Here is a 23,619-nt window from a genome sequence, read left to right as displayed (position 1 = left end):
CTGTATGTGAACAGAGGCTGAAAAAGCCGCCAGATAAACCGGATTTAGGATCAAAGCCGGATGGTTTTTTCTGGAATGACATGGATATAGACGAGGATTTACTGTGGGAAAATAAAGAAACAGTCGAGGACAAGTGTAGACAGATAGTAGTGTCTGTTAATATGCACGACCTACAACTAAACGTGTTGATTGACACCGGTGCAGAACTGAGTGCTGTATCTGGGAAAATATTTGAGTTACTGAAAGACAGACACGGCATCGTAGTTATGCCAGTAACAGGACTGAAAATTATCGGTGCTACTGGGAAGGCCAGTAAACCGGTCACAAAACAGATTTTTGTCAACTTCGAGATATGTGGGGCACGATTTGAACAAGAGTTTGTCGTCGTGCCAGACTTAACTACGGAAGTAATTATCGGGTTAGATTGGCTATTAAAGTACCGTGCAGTGATTAATTGCGAAAGCAAAACTTTGACATGTACGTCACAACATAAAACAATAGTAGTTAGCTTTGACGAGGCAGGAGACGGTGTGCATAGGCAATACCAGCCTATACACATTGTTAACTGGCCGGATGGTATTGATGTAGGTATGAATTTGAACTACTGTAATGTGAGGAATCTCGGCATTGACAATAGTGTAGAAAGTGAATTGGAAAGTATTGTAGACGGTGTGTAAAACGTAACACATGAACAAAGACGAGGCCTGTATGAAGTGATAATGAGGAATAAGAGTGTGTTTTCAGACAAACCGGGACTTGTGGAAGGATATAAATGCAAGCTGCATGTAATTCCGCACGAACCATTCTTCGTGAGACCGTATGCTATACCGCTGTCCAAAAAGGAAGCAGTGCAACGGGAGATAGATAAGATGATCGAATGGGGAGTGATTGAAAGAAGTACGAGTCCATACAATAACGGTTTGGTCATTGTAGCAAAACTGGATGGTAGTGTGCGTATTGTGATTGACGCACGCACGTTGAATAGGGTCGTTCAACGTGAAACAGACAGACCAGAGAGTATGGAGGAGATTTTGCAACGTTTTCATGACGTTAAGTTTATGACTAGCCTCGATCTGACGGCTAGTTACTGGCAAATAGAACTCGAAGAAGAATCTAGGCCATACACCACCTTCTTGTTTGCGGGCAGGTGTTATCAGTATAGAGTACTGCCGTTTGGACTTAATATATCTGTGTCCGTATTCATCAGGGCCCTAGATAAAGTCCAAGGACCGGCTTTGAGTTCAAGATTAACTGTTTATGTTGACGACCTATTGTTGGCCAATGCCACTTGGCATGACCATTGTGACCTGTTACATGAAGTTTTTAGAGCATTGCGCCGTGGCGGAATGACTCTAAAGCTAAAGAAATGCGAATTTGTGAAGCAGGAACTGAAATTTTTAGGGCATGTAATTACCACTGCTGGTATTACGAAGGACCCAGAGAAACTAGAGGCAATAAGGAATTGTCCTCCACCCAAGTCTAGGAAACAGTTAAAAAGTTTTCTAGGGTTATCAGGATTTTACCGTAAATTTGTAAAAGGACAAGTGTTTAATGATGAAAATTTGAATAACCTCTTACGCAAAAAACGTTCCGTTTGTGTGGACTGACGGGTGTCAGGCCGCTTTTGAGAGATTAAAAGACGAGTTGTTAAGATCTAACATACTATTTCATCCTGATTTATCGCTACCCTTCCATCTGGGAATGGATTCGTCGAATTACGGGGTGGGGGTAGAACTGTTCCAAGAGGTTGATAAAGGAGAGGATAAGGAACACCGGACGATAGCGTTCGCGAGTCGAACTTTATCAAAAAGTGAGTGAAACTACACGATTTCTGAGAAAGAGTGTCTCGCTATCGTGTGGGGATTCAAGAAGTTCAAGGGCTACCTTTGGGACCATAAGGTGATTATTCATACGGACCATAAGGCGCTCACTTATCTGAAGGATTGTAAACTACTTCACGAAAGACTGACTAGGTGGTCGCTGCATTTACAGCAATTTAACTATGACATCTGTTACGTAAAAGGGACCGACAATTGCGTAGCGGATGCGCTGTCGCGGTTGCCCGAGTCTAATCAAGAGATATTGAAAGATGAGTCAGATGGAGTGGTCAAATTATACTATTTTAAAGAAGTTGAGGGACGTAAATTAATAATGAACGTCTGTAAGAATCTACGTCGTCATCAGAACGAGGACGGTTGTTTAAATATGGTGAAAACCCGATATGACGAAAGGAGTCCAGAAGGAGAGAAATTAAGGAAGTATTACAAGATATACGATCAGATCTTGTACATACCTAAGGGTGAAGATAGTAATATTTGGCGGGTATGCTGGCCCACCAAATACGTCACGGAAATAATAGACTACTACCATTTGGCGTATGGTCACTGTGGACCTAAGAAATGTACGGAAAAGGTGAGTGAAGTAGTGCATTTTAACAACATGTTAAAACGCGTTACTGACAGGGTGAAAACTTGCGATTTATGTCAGAAGGTGAAGGTTACCAACTGTACGGGTCGTGGTCCTATGCAAAGTATAAGGCCTAACGACACCTTTGAATTACTGTGCGTGGACTTGTACGGACCTTTGCCCAAGTCATCAGGAAACTTTGCCTACATTTTAGTAGTGCTAGAAGCTTTTTCCAAGTTCATCAAACTATACCCGATTAGGAAAGCTACAGCCAAAGCGGTCTATAGCAAGCTTGTGAACGATTATTTTGTTCATATTGGTAAGCCCAAGGCGATTCTATCAGACAATGGGGCACAATTTACTTCTAAGTTGTGGAATGAAGGCATGGAAAGTAATGGGGTCAAAGTGATCCATATTTCAGCTTACTGTCCGGCTGGAAATCCTGCTGAGAGGTATATGCGTGAGCTAGGCCGACTTTGACGTACCTATTGCCATGACAACCATAGGGCATGGGGCAAATATGTAGCAGTATTTGAGAGAATTATGAACACCTTGAGACATGAATCGACGGGATTTTCTCCAGAGGAAATCCTGTTGGCTGACAGAAGTAAAAGTTTAGTGGAAGAGATAATCAAATTCCCTCCACGGATTAACATTAGTATTGGTGTGAAAAAAGATCGTTTGCGAGAAGTAATGAAGCTAAAAGCCGATGCTCGCATACGTCGTCATGACGCTAAAGCGCGTTTTGCTAAGTTTGCAATAGGAGACTTAGTACTTGTAAAAGCTCATGAGAAATCGAGCGAGATAGACCATGAAATCTCTAAATTTAAGTTTGTTTATAATGGACCATATAAAGTCATTGGTATACCTCACACAAATGCTTATTGCTTAGAGTATCCAAGCTCTGGAAAACTATTAGGTATACGGAACATTGTAGACTTGAAATTGTACCAACCTAGGATCGATTAATACCACACAATGGGTAATTTGTACAGTATGTAAAATAGAGTGTAAGATTTAACGATTTGCTAGATTGCCATGCTTTTGACTGACCAAGGTCATTAAAGAAGTTGTAATTAATAAGTAATTAATTTTGATTAATCAATTTAATTTTAATCAATTTAATTATGATCTAATCAAGTGAAAAATCCAAGCTGCTAGTTTAAGTTTTCAGCTGAGTCACAGTAGATTAAGGAATGTAAATATGATTTTGTAAATAGCTGTAAGATTTCATAAATATGTGATTTACTAGTCATTGCCGATGTACTTAGACGCTGTTTTAAGTTTCAGGCTAGTACATGCGTGTGATGATGGACAGTGTTGAGTTATCCACTGTGATAGTGTTTATGGACTCCTTGAGATTACTCGGGAGTGAGTTTTTCCGAAAGAATTCAGTGAAACGGACGTTCTGGAAACGCCGTTACAAGGGCGAGTGAGATCAAGCGTGCCGCACAGGCGGGCGCAACAATACTGGCAAGGCGGAGCCGCTGTCGGCTCTTGTGCCGCTGTTGGCTCTTGTGCCGCTGTCGGCATTCTTTGTACTTGCGAGTACGGAAGGTGGAGTTGTTTTTTTTTTTTTCCCGGACAACTGATGTGAAAGAATTCTGCTGTTAATATTTATGTTTTTGTCGATCTGCTGTACATTATTTTCTTGTTTAGCGTTAAATAGATTCTCGTGACGAGAATATTAATTATGAAAAGGTTATACAAAATGTGTAGTCTATTTAAGTATTTATTTGCGTATTTTGATCTACCTGTTTTTATGACCATGCACTCTAATTAATTTTGCAAATAGTATTTCATTTCTTATAGTGTTACGAATTTTAATGATTTTCGAATAGCTAAACAATTGTCTATGTTTTCTATGAATTTTAATATGTTGTCAACCTGTTTTATTTTGTGCAAGATGACAGAGTGGAATAAGATTAGGAGTGTGTCCACTCAATTATTATGGTCTAAAAATTGATTTATGGTCAATTAGCCTAATGCTAAATTTTGTTGATGTTTTGAGCATATGCATTTCCGCTGTTTCTTTTTTGGGACATTTTCTGAGTCTGTTTAGGTTACACGAACGTCCTCAGACAATGTGGGGCACGTGTAACGCCGGAAATGCATATCCTCGTATTTCCATCTATTGTACTATAATTTTTTTCCTTATTTTGCTACCTGAATATATGACGTTTCTGTGTCTTTGTATATTGTAATTGTTTTACTATTTGTATATATATATATATATATATATATATATATATATATATATATATATATATATATATCTCGGGGCGGTTAGTAGACCCGCAACCGAGCGCCTCCCCAGGTGGCGGATAGGGGAATGCCTCCTAGATATAGGTGGTACCGAGGAAATGAAATACTCGGGGCGGACCAAAACTACTAGTAGCGTCTGTTCCCACAGTGGGCGGCTACAAAAGGCGTCTGCTCCACATGTCAGTGGCGGCCTCAACCAACCTCCTGATCTGGAAAGTCAGGTTGTAGTCGGCAGCATGCCATACATCCAACTACTAAACATCATGATGGTACAACGAGAAAAATCTCACTACCCCGGGCCCCAGTCAATAGACTGGGATCGTCGTGAGCATCGGATTCCGGGGGCTCACGGACATCATGAGAAGAATCGGAGCTTCTCAAACTCCCTCAAGACCAAACGCAAACACTACATCGGCACACTCAACGTGAACACACTGATGAAGACAGGAAAGATGAAACAACTGACAGACACTCTCGAAAAATTTCAAATCAAAATATGTGCACTGCAAGAAACACGATTCACAGACGAAGACCATTTCAACACGGAGAATTTCAGAATATACAAAGGAAAACCATCGAGACAACTGAAAAACCTAAGGCTTTTTGGCACAGGATTTGCAGTACACAGGTCCATCACGGACAGCATAATCGACTTTTCGTCACCAAACGAAAGAATCAGCACCATCACAGTGAAATCAGCCAATAAATCCTACACAATAATCAACGCACATGCACCGACTAATGACTACAACAGGAAAAATCCGGACGAAATTGATGACTTCTGGACGACAATGGAAGAAACTATCAGAAAAATTCCTGCACATAGAGTCAAAATAATACTGGGAGACTTCAACGCCAAACTCGGAAAAGAAAAGATATACAGACATATCACAGGAAAACATACTCCACACAAGGACACCAACAAAAACGGAAAACATCTGATAGACTTTTGCAAAAGCCACGACCTCGCCATTATGTCAACAAAATTCAAGAAACCAACACGAAAACTTACCACATGGAAATTCCCCAGCGGAAAGCAAGAACTACAAATCGACCACGTAATAGTGCAGAAAGACTCACAAAAAGAAATTTTGAACATAGACACCCGTAAAGGCTACTTCGACTCAGACCACCACCTACTACAGATCAGGATTCGTCTTTTGCCCAAGAAAAAGCTCCAGAAGAACAAAATTGTTCGACCAGATCCAGAATACGTTACTTTAAACCAGACACAAATATTACACAAAATTAAAATGGAGAAAACGACAGACTGGACACAACTTTCACGAAGAATCCGAGAGGCCATGAAACTAGCACAAGCACCACGAACACGGAAACACTGTTGGTGGAACCACACATGTTACCAAGCTATTGACCAACGAATCAGTGCATGGAAAAAATTTAGTTGCCATAAATCCCAAGAGAATTGGATGAACTTCTTGAAAACACAGAAGCAATCAAGCAAAATCATTCGCAGTGAAAAACGACAGTATGACAAACGGCGACTGACAGAGATCGAATCGGACTTCATGAAGAACAATACAAGAAACTTCTACAGAACGTTCAGAGAAAATATGACTGGATATCAACCACCCAACTTGTGCTTCAGAAGACCGGATGGAACCCTAGAAACCAATACCAAAAACAATTGTGACATTCTGGCAAAGTACTTTGAAAAACTGCTCAACGCGGACCCCCCCATGGAAGAAATAATGACAGAAACGAGCACATACAATCCAGATAGTGAACCTCCAACTCTGGAAGAAGTTAAAGAAATAATAAAGTCACTCAAGAATCGTAGAGCACCAGGAGAAGATGGCATCATCGCGGAAATCTGGAAGTTACAAGACCCAGAACTCACCAAAGACATCCACAGGATCTTGGAAGACATCTGGAAGACCATGAAAATTCCTGACGACTGGAAAACTGCCCTGATACACCCACTACACAAAAAAGGTGACAAGACTAACCCGAACAATTACAGAGGAATATCCCTATTACCGGTCACATACAAGATCCTCTCTAAAGCTTTACTGAACAGACTAGAATGCCAAACCGACCACTTGATTGGGGAATACCAAGCAGGCTTCCGTAAAGGGCGGTCTTGTGCGGAACAAATTTGGAACCTGAAAATGATTTTACAACACAAACAGAACCTGATCATTACCTTTGTTGACTTCAAAAAGGCGTACGACTCTATCGACCGGAAAACTCTCTTCAAAATTCTGGCAGAATACAAAGTAGACAACAAAACACGGGCTATCATAGAGCAAACTTTAACCAACACGACCTCCAAAGTAAAGTTCTGTGGGGAACTATCAGAGCCCTTTGAAATTCGCACAGGTGTCCGACAAGGCGATGGCCTCTCACCTCTCCTTTTCAATCTGGTGTTAGATAAGGTCATAAAAGAATGGGAAACATCACAACAGGGGATAACCTTAGGAAACCTACAGATTAAATGCCTGGCTTTTGCAGACGATTTGGCGATTGTCACGAAAGGTATAAAGGAAACAAAAGACGCTATTGAAAAACTGCACGAAATCGCTGCCAAAACTGGACTACAGATCTCTTACGAAAAGACACAGTTTATGAGCACAAAGAAACTCTCATCTCTGAACACAAAGTATGGTACGATTTACAAAACGGCAAACTTCAAATACCTCGGTGAAACACTACAAATGAGTGGACATAACAGAGACTCAAACGAAGAAAGAAAGACTAAACTGGACAAGGCATACAAAGTAGTGTGGAATCATTACAACAAGAAGTCTATCTCACAAAAAGCCAAATTACGCCATTACGACACGGTGGTGCTCCCCGAGGCACTATATGCAGCAGAGACCACACTAATCCTAGGGCATACACGTATCAGACAATTAGAAAAAGTAGAACGGAAAATACTTAGGAAAATATTTGGCGCAACTAACAACAATGGAATATGGATCAAGAAACCTACAAAGGAACTGTACAAACATACGGAGACAATCACAGAAAAGATTAGAAAACGCAGACTACAATTCTATGGACACCTATACAGAATGCCATCACACAGGCTGACCAAACAGATCTTTGACTGGGTAACCACTAGAAACAACAAATGGGTGGCAGAGGTAGAAAACGACCTGAACCAGCTCAACATAACAGCAGACACAATAAACGACAGAATAAAGTTCAGAAACATCATTAAGAAAAGTAAACTACATGAGATACAATGCGACAAACGAACAGGCATAAAATGGACCGAAGAACGCAAGCAAGATCACAGCCAGAAGATGAAAGAAATATGGGCAACCAAAAAGGCAATCAAGATGAAGCCGAAGACACAAAGCCGACAAGAAGCATGGACAGAGGACCGGAAACAGAAACACAGCGAGCGAATGAGGGAAGTTTGGGCAGCAAGGAAGGCAGCAAAAGGAACTGGCCATGTAGTTTAGTCCAAATGCGCTCTTTAAGGGCAAAACACCAATAATAATAATAATATATATATATATATATATATATATATATATATATATATATATATATATATATATATGCATTTATGTCGATGTATAATTGGTTTGTTGTGTAGAGATTATTTGTATTTTTACGCTGGGTCTGGCCTAGGGAAAACTATGCTATCGAACGAATACATCGATAGGTCGTGTGGAGAACCAAAGTGTTTAGGATCTTTGGTAGTGTTAACTCTGCCGCGTGGAGCGCGGGCAGAGCATGAGAGAGTCTGGCGGGAGTAGCGAGTGGAGCAGGTGTGTTGTGTGAAGCTCCCGCGAGTTGCCGCGCTTTCGGGGTTTGGCAGCATGTAATTGCGCTCGACTTGCGATGATAGTTTCTGACATGGTGTTGCGGACGGGAAGCATTAGCTGGCGCACATCAAGAGCCCGTTTCGCCTGGTGACCGTATCGAGAAGAAGGCGCGCCAGCATCCAGCTTCTGCAACAGCGACGGCCGACAATGAGTGACTGTCGCCACCTCCTCGATCGACGACTTCAAACCTTCAATCAACCAACAAGGAAGACTGGAAGCACGTAAAGTTTCAGAACTGTATGGCAGACCTCAGCTTTTCAAACTTTTAAAATTGTTGCATCACAAAATTACAGCTACTTAGCATGAACCTTTGTTGCTCATTGTCCCAATTGCATTACCAAGCAGGGTCCCTTCCTTTTCCGAAATGAACCCGAGTGTCGTTGAAATTCAAACGCCAGCATAATTCCATTTCACTGCTTTAATTTCAAAGTTCAGTTAAAGTATTCATAGCTGGCTACAATACTTAGATTACACAAGCACAAATTGAGAGTGCTAGTTTTGTTACCATATTTTAGCTTACCTGTGACTGCAGCTCAGCTTGGTACGTACTAAATTTTACTATTGTTAATTGTTCAGAATCATTTAATTCAAGTTCAAAGTTAAATCTCTTATTTCTAAATTGCGTAGATTCAAGTACCTTTTGAAATGATTGTTGAGGTAGTCCAAGACTAACCGTATTTTACTGAATTTCGATGGGCTTCAGAAAGAAAGCTCACTATTAACTTCAGTCACTAAATTAACTTTCGATTTTCCGGTTTTATTAATTCTTTTGCTAAATTAAGTGTAGCGAAATTTATTACTTCTGACAAACTTTCAGTTTTCACACTACACTTGTCAACCTTCAGTTGCCACGCTTCTAGTGCTAATTATATGTGTAATAATCTTACTTTTTCAGTTACTATAGTAATTGTCCTTAGGACTGGCGACCGTAATTTCCCCTAAATCTCAAATATCTAATTACCGCTAGTTGATTGTTAACGTAACGGCCGCACATTTACTTTCTTTATTAACTTTACCCCTATTTCAAAATTAATTTCCACCAGTTTCATTTGCATTTTTCCTTTCATTTAGATGTAACCCTTTCCTCCCTCTTTACCGACAAATTAACCTCGGTGACGATTGCTTTTCCCAAATTTCCATTAGGTACACGCGGTTTAATTTTTCACTGTCATTAAGGTCGATAAGTGAGGGGGAGGTTACAAAGTGAACCCAAACGCACTGTGAGTTCTTCAGAAGGTATGGTCGCTGTTTTCCGTATTACTTTGGGTAGCACAGAGACTGTGAATATTGCTCATTCTGTGGGCTGTATTACGAGTGAAGACAGAAGCCTATTGTTCCATGTGTCAACTTGTAAACTATTTCAGAACTTAGACCGATCTCTGTAAGGGCCATAGCTTACAGTATTTTGAGTAAAAATAAAGAGACTACAGACTGGGTATCTCAGAGTTTATTCTGAGTGCTTTGTCATTCATTACATCAAGTGTCGTGTTACGGTAACTTAACTCTTCTTGGGTTTTCTACTCGTAAAAACAACCGATGTTTTAGTTGTCAGTATTCCACGTTCTGAATATTTTACGATATATTGAATAGCCAACACATATCATTTGTGCGCAGCTATTAAGCTGCTCTTTGCGTAACACTACATCAAACATAACTGATATACGACGTCTGTTCAAAAAATCCCGGAACATTCGGAATTTCGATTCAATTTTGCGTTTGAGCGAAATGCAATTAGCATCCCTGATCACTCCCTGCGTGTAGTGTGCAACTGCTGGAAGTTTCATTGTTGTATGCCTGTCAGCTTTTGTTCATTGCTGTATTGAGTAGAACACAGTTTGCGAATTTCGATATGGCAGAGTTAGAGGAGCAATGAATCTGCATTAAATTTTGCGCCAAACTAAAAAAAAAAAAAATAGAAATAATGCCAAGTGCTGCAGGACGCCTACAGTGATGAGTGCTTAAGCCTTACTAAGTATTACAAATGGTTCATAAGGCTTAAAAATAGCCGAACAGAAGTTAAAGATGACCCTCGTTCAGGACGTCCTTTGACGTCTACCAACGGCGCTCGTGTCAGGAATGTCAACGAAATTGTGCTTGCCAATTGAAGACTGACTGTCCGAGAGATTGCAGAAGAATTTAACATTTCAGTTCGATCATGTTATGAAATCCTGACACAGCATCCTCGAATGCATCGTGTTGCCGCCAAGTAGGTCACACGGTTCAGGAGTCAAGACCAGAAAGACCTTCGCCTCACAATCTGCGAAGAGCTTTTGGATAACGCAAATGAGAATAAGATCCATACCTGATGATGAGACGTGGGTCTAAGGTTATGATGTTGAGACGCTGAAACGACGAAGATTTGTAACGATAAATGAAATAAATAAAATTTGCAGACGGCGCTTCGCAGGATCCGGCAAATGGCGTACCAAGACTAGTTCCAGAAGTAAAAACGGCGTTGGGAGCGGCGTGTCAACTGTGGAGGATAGTATTTCGGGGGAGACCATGCAAAATAAGTAAAGGCTAAGCGTAAAAAGTTTTGTGGGCAAAGTTCGGGAATTTTTTGAATAGACCTCGTATTTGACCAGATACTAGTCAGTAGACAATAGCAAGATTGGCAGTGTACGAGAATGCTGTTTTTACCATTCCAGACAGACGTAAGAAGAAAGTTAGCCATAAGACAACTTTTGAGTATCTTCATTCTGCGTTGAAGCATCTTGTGTTAAGCTGAATCTGGCGCAGCTCTTTAAAATAAATTTTGGTCAGAAAGGTTTAGTTGTGACCTGTTGTACTTTATTGCGCTAAGTGTTTACGACAGTACCTGGAACACTTGCTGTTCGTTTTTTAGAGGCAGCGAAGGCAGAGTATTGGGTTTAGATATCATAGTCTATTACAGAAGGACCTGTTCTTGTTTACACTTACGATTTTCAAATCGTTTACATCTTGTAAAGCTGTCTTAGCTAACCCAGTGGTGCAGACTAATAGCCGTTACGAATAGTTAGAAACATTTTAATGGTGGATTTTATAATCAGGGAGAAGGTACTGAAATTAATACGAGGGAAAGTAAATATAAGACACAAGTCGATTAAAATAAAGGATCCATTGACGGGACGTACGCTAAGGAACCAAGCAATTTTCAATTTAAAGTAGGTGGAAGTATGTAGAGTAAAAGCAATCCTCTGTTTATAGTGAATGGAAGTATGTGAAGTAAAAACTGTAGAGGGAGAACCAGCCACGCTGCCGCAAATTTAAAAATGCAACACCTGAGAGGCAACAGAGTAGTAGCCAGAATTAATAAATTTTCCAGAGAGTACTCAGTATACTAAGGAGACGCCACAGGAAGGGCGTTGGTATGTGTGTTGGCAGGAAATGTTGCGTGGATCCAAGAGGTATCACGTGAGCTCATATGGAGAAGCTGCAAGTAATGTTCAAATATGGTTCAAATGGCTCTGAGCACTATGGGACTATATCTGAGGTCATCAGTCCCCTCGACTTAGAACTACTTAAACATAACTAACGTAAGGAAATCACACACATCCGTGCCCGAGGCAGGATTCGAACCTGCGACAATGGCAGTCGCGCGGTTCCAGACTGAAGCGCCTAGAACCTCTCAGCCACCGTGGCCGGCGAAAGTAGTGTCTTTGTTTCATTATTTTCCGACCAAGTTCCATAATTCTTTCAAACTTTCAGTTAGCCTCCTCCACATTAGATGACTGGATGAACTTTCTGCAGTTAACAGTGTTGTTGAGCGTCTAGCCGCTCACTGAACGTGACAGTACTGGTGTAGGCAACTTGAAGTGGACGTGTGTAGAGGCTTTCACAGGGTAAAAGGGTGAGGTGTATTAAATCAAACTTCGGACAGAAGACCACAACAACAGTAACGACAAGAACATTAAAAGTAGTTCCGACGTAACTCTTGATAACGAAAAACAGAAAAAGCAGGAGACTTTCATAACAGTTATCGACTGAGGAGAAGGGTTCTATAATTCGGAATAGTGCAAGATATTTTGAATTTTCAGAAAAATAAGTATACATCATAGGAAAATTCTGGTGTTATACAAGACGTACGTGAACCACTAGGAACAATCAGAACAGAAGACCAAGACAGAAGCGATCAGATCAGGAATAGTGTAGGTACGGATGCAGTACTTCTGAACAATTCAACCTGTATGTGAAGAAGCAATGAAAGGAATGAAATAATAGTTAAAGACTGAAATTAAAATTTGAGAGAAAGGGATGGCAGTAACTGGATTCGTTGATGAGATTGTTAGCATCCGCGAATTTAGGGTGAGATTACAGAACCTGTGGTGTAATATGATCAACTGATCAAAGAATGCCGGCCCTATGTGACCGAGCGGTTCTAGGCGCTTCAGTCCGGAATCGCGCTGCTGCTACGGTCGCAGGTTCGGATCCTGCCTCGGACATGGATGTGTGTGATGTCCTTAGGTTAGTTGTGTTTAAGTAGTTCTAAGTCTAGGGGACTGATGACCTCAGATGTTAAGTCCAATAGTGCTTAGAGCCATTTGAACCATTTTGATCAAAGAATATGGATTGAAAGGAAACATAAGGCAGATGGCAGTATTGAGAAGGACCAGAAATTGGATTACCGACAAACGTAATTTAAAAACTGGGAACCACATACAAGACGAACTGCAGGAATTCTGTAAAATAACACATGGACAACGAAGCAAGGTGGATATAAGAAGTCGACTAGCCCATGCAACGAGAGAATTCCTCACCAAAAAAGTCTATTAATATGAAACATCGTCCATAATTGGAGAAGCAAATTGGGATTCTACATCCGGAGTACGGCATTGCACGGAAGTGAGTAATGGATTGAGGGATAACCCAAAATACAAGATAGTCTAAATCTTTGAGAAGGGGCATTGGAGCAGGATGCTGAAAATTAAGTGGACTCAGGAAACGGGGAACGTCTGTGCAGAATTTTCGTGGAAAGCAACATGTAGAAAACACTAAAAAACTGGAAAAGATTATATCTTACGTTTTATGAGATTGGTGAATTGCTTCTGTGATGCTAGAGCGCAAAACATGTAAGGCAGGACATAGAGTGCAATATAAACGACAAATAAGCGAAGACAAATGGAAGTGCTACTCTGAAATGAAGAGATTACACAGTATAGAAAAACGTGGCAGGCAGCATCAGATCGGTGAGAGGATGAATGAAACACATTCCCCGGGTATATTTACAAAAACAAACATTACGCAAAGAATTCTCACTAAAAACAAACAGTTCTTTTACTTGTCCCATCTCGCTGTTCTATCAAGCCAGAGTAGCTGTTCTCATTAAAGTAAGCAGAAGGTAACTGAACAGTTTCGATTTCAAATTTCATTCCCAGTGTACAGTGGGCTTATTCTGAATTCTTTGTAAGCGCTAATTGTAGAACACGAACCACTGTTATCAATTACGGTTTTTGTTTTACTCTACTTCCTTTCGTAAGTGTCCCTGGAATACCCCAAAAGTCTTAAAAATCTCTGGGTTTAGGTTGTATAGTTATAACAAAAGGACAACGTGTTATTTCACGTATTAGTAACACAAAATACCTATTGTGCACTAAATAACACATTCGTAGATTTACAGATCAGAAGCCGAAGTATTATTTTTACATCTTTTCATTTCATTTAGCATGGCATTGTAGAGTTCTAAAATTAAGTAATTGTTTGCTAGCATTCCCAGTTTTGCATGAAACAAAAATTTTTGCATGTTTTTTTCACCAAAAATTAAAATAGTTTAACACATCTTCCACAGACTTTTTCTCCAGATTTAGTGCTACTTGGTGATCTACAAATTTCAGTAAATCGAAAATTTTTTCATCCAAGTCGAACCCGGTTGTATTTGTAATATTATTTACACATAAAATTCCCAGTAAATCACATTAAATTTGTGCACTTCTTCCATTGGGAGTTTTATCTTTAAATCTTTTAGTATCGCATTTGCTTCCAGTCCAGTGTAAATAAGTGATAAAATGGAACACCTGCCGTCTTTGTGGTGTTATTCATTATATGGCGACCAGTATCGGTTCTTCGGTACACCAGCTTCAGGCCTTAATTGAAGCTGAGCAGGTTAATTACAATCGTAAATACGATTCATCAGTGGCCAACATGTATGGAATGGTTTTCGCAGGCTACCTGTATTAACGAGCTTTCGTCTCCAATTATCAAAAACTATGCATTCCACTTTTTTTTTCATTGTGCTGAAGAATGTTACAATTACTGCCAACCGTCTTTTCATAGACAGACCTCTTATTTGATTGTAATATTGAAATGATTGTTCTCCATGATATCAGTAAATTGTTGTTTATAGGTTAACCGTATGACTTGACGTGAAATATTTGTTGCTTTTTGCTTTCCTAGTTCCACATCTTCTAAGCTTTTCTACTCTGGAAAAAAGTTTCTAATTAGGGCCATAAACTCATCGACTAATGAAATAAGCAGGTGATGCATATTGCAGTTTATGAATTCGATTGCTAAGGCCTTAGCGGCATGACTCTGATTTTTACTTCAAAATGTAGATATGTTACCACTGTTTGGTATAATAGCCATCAGCTTAGAGTGTCTGCCCCTTTGTTTATGTCTCAATAATTCAGACATTCCACACACAAGACCATAATCACAAAATTTACAGTAAGCTTTTGACTGGCCTTTGTAAGATGTCTACAGACAATCTAAAACTTCTCCAACAGACAAATTCAAAATTTTTTCCCAATTTTTTTCTTTACTTTATGTTGATCCTAAATCTTGAAACAAAGAAGGTGCTTGGGCATCATTTTCTTCCATTTTTAATTATAATAACACTCAAACGACTAATTAATATAATATTTTATAGCCATTGTTCAGTGATACAGAACGAAAAGCTAACCAACTCTACTACGCCCGCACTACAAGTTGGCGGACTGTGCCACTAAACTGATTGTTACACGTCAAAATCGGCCGAAAAAATTCGAGTCGACCTTTTTTTTGTTCTGTGGCAGCCAGCATCAGCGATCTAACATTTGTGGCAATACTAAATGCATCGTATTACAAAAGTATTATTCTAATTGCTTATTCCTTTCTATAAATAAGTGCCACATTTGAAGATAAGAGTCTGTAGTCTGTAATCCGCTTTCACGAATTCATGTTACTTAAATGTGTTGTTTTTCCCGACAGTATAAAAGTCATTAGAGAAGCAGTAAAAGCGGTTAGAATAGCTTAGTGACTTCAAACGTCTACTAGTCATTCTGTACCATTTAAGTGACGAATTTATCAGGGACATTTCAACCGTTCTAATGCTGCCAAAGCAGATTGTGATGTGACTGTGAAGTGTTTCTGTATTCTTTGCTTAGGAGTGCGACGCCACGGAACAGTGGATGACAAGGCCGTAAACACCATTCTTTTTTTGTGACCTAGCACTCAAAAAATGTTTCAAATGGCTCTGAGCACTAAGGGACTTAACATCTGAGGTCATCAGTCCCCTAGAACTTAGAACTACTTAAACCTAACTAATCTAAGGACATCACACTCATCCATGCCCGAGGCAGGATTCGAACCTGCGACCGTAGCAGTCGCTCGGTTCCGGACTGAAGGGCCTAGAACCGCTCGGCCACCGCGGCCGGCACGGTACAGTAACAGTTCAAAAACATTCACTGTATCGCCATGACAATGAACCCTGTCATAAAGCAGCAACTATGAGGCAACGTACAGTGCAACAAAACATTCCTGAAAAGGACTGACGTGGAACACCTTTGGGATCAGTCGGAACGCTAACTTCGATCCAAACTGATGTGGGTCTTGAGGAAGAATGGGTTTCCATTTCTCGACAGATATTCAGACACCTCACTGAAAGTTTCCCCAACAGGGTTCAAGCAGTCTTAGCGGCGAAGGGTGGACAGACCCAATATTAATATCCACTAATAGGTGTCCAGATATTTCCTATCAGATAGTGTATGTCTAGGAGAACTCTGCGTAAATATTTGGTTTACATACAGAACAAACTGGACCATACTAGTCCTACATGAAACCATGTGTTCTGGCCCATAAAAACAACGGACAACCATTTTAAATGGCCGTCTATTACCTGGGGAGTGCGGTCCAAGACACTGTAAGTGCTCGCCCGAGCAACTTTGGAGCAGACTTTACATTTGAAAGAGGAAGTAGAAGAGACTCCTTTTCTCGTTATCGACATAGTCAGTTCGGTTTCGAAGCAGCTTTCGCGACGAGGCGAAATCAGAAAACTGAAGAGAGAGTTTTTAAACTGTTGCAACTCGACGGTACTGTCGTGAAACAGGAAATCAAAGATAGCCATGATAGACCACAATTATGGACAAGACCGACGCTATTAACAACGTTCGCCTTGAGTGGTAGGGCCGTCCAGAGTGGCCGAGCGGTTTAGGCGCTTCAGTCTGGGACCGCACGACCGCTACGGTCGCAGGTTCGAATTCTGCCTCGGGCATGGATGTGTGTGATGTCCTTAGGTTAGTTAGGTTTAAGTTGTTCTAAGTTCTAGGGGACTGATGACCTCAGATGTTAGGTCCCTTAGTGCTCAGAGCCATTTGAAACTTTTTTGAGTGCTAGGTCACAAAAAAAGAATGGTGTTTACGGCATTCGACACCCCCCCCCCTCCCATTTTGTCTACCATACAACCACAAACTGGCTGCTAATGGCAACAGGGAGCGGGAGTGGAGGTACCCAGTAGTGAGAACAGCATGAGGCTATGGATCGATGTTGAACTGCTTAGTCGACGAGTAACTCACAAAAGTGCTACAGTACCAGTGGTGTTGATACAGAGTAGAGCAATGGCAACGAAAGCAAAACAAATAATACCTTATACCTATGACAACAGCTGCCGAAGTTCACACATCGTTACAGAGGAACCCAAGGAATTTTGTAGTGTGAGAAAGAAGTGGCTGTCGAAAAATTAGCGTTTCTGCTAGATGCGTCAGTGGGATGTTCTGTGTCATATATGTTCGGCTGTGTGGACAATGTACAAGACGAGTGCAGTGATGACGATACGTGTCTGGCAAGTGAAAGTAATACTGAAACAGGTATCGAGTCATATAGTTCAGCATCTTTGTCGTGCAGGGAGCGGCAAATCCCGTCTCCAGAAAAACACTGTTAAGGGCACAATCGTCTTCCGTGGAGTGGGTACTAAACATAATTGTGGAAATGGAAGATCATCCGCAACAGAGTATGAAAACAATTATGAACAGATTTCGTATAAGTCTGCAGCAATAAGACTGTGTAATGCATAGGAAGAAATGAGGATATTCAAGGGAGAACAAAACGCACTTATTACTGAATTGCGCGTTTCGAGAATGCTCGATACGAATTACAGCGCTTGCTATAATTCTGCGTTTTTCACATCAAACTGCGCACAACATAGATTACATAGGGAGTGTGCCCACTATCCGCGTTCATGATGCCTTTACCGAGCGAGGTGGCGCAGTGGTTAGCACACTGGACTCGCATTCGGGAGGACGACGGTTCAATCCCGTCTCCGGCCATCCTGATTTAGGTTTTCCGTGATTTCCCTAAATCGCTTCAGGCAAATGCCGGGATGGTTCCTTCGCAAGGGCACGGCCGATTTCCTTCCCCATCCTTCCCTCACCCGAGCTTGCGCGCTCCGTCTCTAATGATCTCGTTGTCGACGGGGCGTTAAACACTAATCTCCTCCTCCTCCTTCATGATGCCTTGACTTCGGATGCGGACACTTTCAATATCTGTGGAGGAATACGGCCCACTTTTCCTCAAGAGCCGAAAGCACAGAAGATAGTGATGTTGGGGTCTAGAGCGAAGTTATATTGCGTTGAGCATGGGGCTTTGTGTAGACCAGTCCACGTCAGGAATATTTTTGTATACAAACTACTTTCTCACAAATGCTGCACTATTACAGGATACACAGTCATCCAGATACAATAATCGTTTCCGAACTGTTCATATCATGTAGGGAATACACATTATTGCAAAAATCTATCACATCCCTTCGTGTTTAGCGTTTTCTTAAGAGTAGTAAATGCACCACACCAATGACCACGAAAAGCAACAATCGTATCATAGTATCACCTCCTCCGTATCTCATTGTTGACACTGCACATGATGACAGGTCACGTTCTCGAGACATTCGCCTAATCCAAACCCTTCCATCGGATTGCCACAGGATACAGCACGTTTCATCGCTCCAGATGTTTCCCGTCATCCTTTGTGCAGTGGTGTCGCTCTCTTACACCACCTCAAGCGTCAGGCTAAAGTTGACTCCAGAAACCTGTGGTTCGTGAGGGGCTGCTCAGCCATCGTACTGCATTCTTCTTAACTCCATAAGCACAGCTGTTGTGCTGTCTCGACTATTGGTAACACTTTGGAATACAGGAGTGGTAAATTCTGCTGGATCCATGAGATTTCTTACGACCATCCTCCGAGACGCTCCACGGTCTCTATCTGCCAATACTTGAGGTCCGCCTGGGGTTGATCTGGCTCTCATTGTTCCTTCGCGTTTCCATTTCACAATCAAAACTCAACTTAGGCACCTTCATAAGGCTTGAAATGTCCCTGGCGGATCTGTTACTCAGCTAACATCCAACGACTAGTCCATGTTCGAAGTCACTGAGCTGTCCTGACCGAGCCACTCAGCTGTCACTGATTCTCCGCTGTCAACGCAATATTCCCCCACCTCCTTTTAGACTGACAGGTCGGCCTCTCTAATACTCAGTTCCACATTACAAAGAAGCGTCCAGGTACTTTTGATCAGATAGCGTACTTTGGATGCTATTTACAAACACCTACATTAAGGTAGTAAATTAAAACCAACATTCACATTTAAGTAGGCACGTCTTGGAAAGTGTTATTTTACTTAAAATAACGTAGTAGGTACACAGAAATCTAAATGATAAACAATACCTAAAAAAAAAGCAGAATCGGTAAGGCCAGTTACTTGCAGCAGCGTGACGAACTGAATGAACTTCTACTGCAACGTGACTATGGTAATGTATGGCACATAGACGATCTGGTTTTGGATGTATGGCTATGAAACCACTTCACATAACTGATTGACAAAATTTTAATTTTAGTTTCTACTTCTGTCACACCATAATCTACTATAGATAGACCGTCAGTGGCAGAGCACCTTGTGTTCCTGCTGCTAAGAAGGCTAGTACACCATTCGTTTGTTGTACATTTTTACAAGCTTCCAGCAGCAGTGACTTATTTATTTACAGATGCCTGTATAGTTACTAGTTTATTTTTGTAATTTCTTGCGTGTTCGAGTGCCTACTAGGCACAAGCTTTTTCTATCGACCCTTCTTTGGACCCTCGGATCGTACTGGCTTTTGTTTGTTTTGTTTAGTGTAGCTCAGTGTCGTTTAGACCATTAGTGAGAGAGCACATCGAATTCCTGCTGCTAATAAGCGGAGTACACCATTCATTTGTTGTATATTTTTACGAGCTTCAAACGGGAGCGACTACAGTAATGGATGGGAACTGTGATTGCTGTGTGCAGATGCGAGCTGTGTTGGCGGCCCTGCACTCACAGCTCCAGGCTGCGTTGGCTTCTGTCACACAGCTTGAGGCTGCTGCCAAAGGGCATCACTGTGGGGGTCGGACGCAGGGATGCGAGAGAGTAGAACAGTAGAGAGAGAGCTTGAAGGTGGCTCACTGAATACTGTGCCAGGCACTTTATTGTGAGTAGCAGAGAAATCACGTAGAAGTAAATGTAGATTCATTGCTTCTACGAATTTCAAATGGGCAGCATCCTACTCCTTTGTATTTGATATCAACTAGTCGATTTCAAGTCCAACAAACATTCATGTGTTTTGTTCTCTTGTACTAATTTTACTATCGTTTCACTGTGCTTATATTTTTGAAATAATTTAGAAATGTATTTGAAAAGAACGTTTGCAACCGAAGATCCATTTCACTTCACTTACTCGAGTGATCACACTGACCGAGTCGAAGGCGAGAAATAGTAGTGCCATGGCCTAGGCAGGCTTGGAGCGAGTGGTTGTTCGGCAGACGAAAATGGAACACATGTCTATCCACAGCTCGGGACAGATCGCTCGCCCGTTGCTAGGTCGATCACTGATCGTGCTGTACTCATCACATTAGCCGAGCATTTGGCTGAATGCACAACCTCGCCCCAGCACTCGTCAGATGTGCGGCATTTACACACAGTGTGTTAATGATGTGGTCGGTAGGGGTGGAGATGAACTTTCTAGATTTATGTTTCCATAGTTTTCCTACTTTACTGGAGACAATTGCAGCTTTTTGTATGTTTCTGTGGACTAGGGGTCACGTATTCGATTAATAATCAAAACGTCATCGGTCCCGGGTTCAAATCGCGGCATTGCTTAAATTTCGATTAATAATCAGCATTGGTGACCGAAGACTTCTGGCATAAGAAGTCAACCTTATTCGCCCAATGGCTTTCTCAAAGAGAGCGGAGGAGAGGACACAGATTCAGGGGACTCTCTTGTCCTAGGAGTGGGAAACGGCCCCTCAACGCGGAAGAAACAGCAATGGTCAACGGCATAGGGATGCAGAAGGCAACGGGAACCACTGCATTAAGGACACGTATGTCGTTCCTGTTGTGGTCTTCACTCCTGAGACTGGTTTGATGCAGCTCTCCATGCTACTCTATCCTGTGCAAGCTCCTTCATCTCCCAGTACCTACTGCAACCTACATCTTTCTGTATCTGCTTAGTGTATTGATCTCTTGCCCTCCCTATACGATTTTTACCCTCCACGCTGCCCTCCAATACTACATTGGTGATCCCTTGATGCCTCAGAACATGTCCTACCAACCGATCCCTTCTTCTAGTCAATTTGTGCCACAAACTCCTCCCCAATCCTATTCAATACCTCCTCATTGGTTATATGATCTACCCATCTAATCTTCAGCATTCTTCTGTAGCACCACATTTAGAAAGCTTCTATTCACTTCTTGTCCAAACTATTTATCGTCCATGTTTCACTTCCATACATGGCTACACTCCACACAAATACTTTCAGAAATGACTTCCTGACAATTAAGTCTATACTCGATGTTAACAAATTTCTCTTCTGCAGAAACTATTTCCTTGCCATTGCCAGTCTACATTTTATATCCTCTCTAGTTCGACCATCATCAGTCATTTTGCTCCCCAAATAGCAAAACTCCTTTACTACTTTAAGTGTCTCATTTCCTAATCTGATTCCCTCAGAATCACCTGACTTAATTCGACTACATTCCATTATCCTCGTTTTGCTTTTGTTGATCTTCATCTTATATCCTTCGTTCAAGACACTATCCATTCCATTCAACTGCTCTTCTAAGTCCTTTGCTGTCTCTGACAGAATTACAATGTCATCGGCGAACCTCAAAGTTTTTATTTCTTCTCCATGGATTTTAATACTTACTCCGAATTTTTCTTTTGTTTCCTTTACTGCTTGCTCAATATACAGATTGATTAACATAGGGGATAGGCTACAACCCTGTCTCATTCCCTTCCCAACCACTACTTCCCTTTCATGCCCCTCGACTCTTATAATTGCCATCTGGTTTCTGTACAAATTGTAAATAGCCTTTCGCTCCCTGTATTTTACCCCTGCCACCTTCAGAATTTGAAAAAGAGTATTCCAGTCAACGTTGTCAAGAGCTTTCTCTAAGTCTACAAATGCTAGAAACGTAGGTTTTCCTTTCGTTAATCTAGCTTCTAAGGTAAGCCGTAGGGTCAGTATTGCCTCACGTGTTCCAACATTTCTACGGAATCCAAACTGATCTTCCACGAGGTCAGCTTCTACCAGTTTTTCCATTCGTCTGTAAAGAATTCGCGTAAGTATTTTCCATCCGTGACTTATTAAACTGATTGTTCGGTAATTTTCACATCTGTCAACACCTGCTTTCTTTGGGATTGGAATTACTATATTCTTCTTGAAGTCTGAGGGTATTTCGCCTGTCTCATACATCTTGCTCACCAGATGGTAGAGTTTTGTCAGGACTGGCTCTCCAAAGGCCGTCAGTAGTTCTAATGGATTGTTGTCTACTCCGGGGGCCTTGTTTCCACTAAGGTCTTTCAGTGCTCTGTCAAACTCTTCACGCAGTATCATGTCTCCCATTTCATCTTCACCTACATTATCTTCCATTTCCATAATATTGTCCTCAAGTACATCGCCCTTGTATAGACCCGCTATATACTCCTTCCACCTTTCTGCTTTCCCTTCTTTGCTTATAATTGGGTTTCCATCTGAGCTCTTGGTATTCATACAAGTGGTTCTCTTTTCTCCAAAGGTCTCTTTAATTTTCCTGTAGGCAGTATCTATCTTATCTCTCTTACCCCTAGTGAGATAAGCCTCTAAATCCTTACATTTGTCCTCTAGCCATCCTTGCTTGGCAATTTTGCACTTCCTGTCGATCTCATTTTTGAGACGTTTGTATTCCTTTCTGCCTGCTTCATTTACTGCATTTTTGTATTTTTTCCTTTCACCAATTAAATTCTGTATCTCTTCTCTTACCCAAGGATTTCTACTAGCCCTCGTCTTTTTACCAACTTGATCCTCTGCTGCCTTCACTATTTCATCCCTCAAAGCTACCCATTCTTCTTCTACTGTATTTCTTTCCCGCATTCCTGTCAATTGTTCCCTTATGCTCTGCCTGAAACTCTGTACAACGTCTGGTTTAGTCATTTTATCCAGGTCCCATCTCCTTAAATTCCCACCTTTTTGCAGTTTCTTCAGTTTTAATCTACATTTCATAACCAATAGATTGTGGTCATAGTCCACATCTGCCCCTGGAAATGTCTTACAATTTAAAACCTGGTTCCGAAATCTCTGTCTTACCATTATATAATCTATCTGAAACCTGTCAGTATCTCCAGGCTTCTTCCATGTATACAACCTTCTTTTATTATTCTTGAACCAAGTGTTAGCAATGATTAAGTTGTGCTCTGTGCAAAATTCTACCAGGCGGCTTCCTCTTTCATTTCTTAGCCCCAATCCATATTCACCTACTACGTTTCCTTCTCTCCCTTTTCCTACTATCGAATTCCAGTCACCCATGACTATTAAATTTTCGTCTCCCTTCAATATCTGAATAATTTCATTTATTTCATCATACATTTCTTCAATTTCTTCGTCATCTACAGAGCTAGTTGGCATACAAACTTGTACTACTGTATTAGGCGTGGGC

This window comes from Schistocerca nitens, chromosome 7, assembly GCF_023898315.1.
Source record: "Schistocerca nitens isolate TAMUIC-IGC-003100 chromosome 7, iqSchNite1.1, whole genome shotgun sequence".
Classification (NCBI taxonomy): Eukaryota; Metazoa; Arthropoda; class Insecta; order Orthoptera; family Acrididae; genus Schistocerca; species Schistocerca nitens.
Note: the sequence above shows the minus strand (reverse complement) of the source record.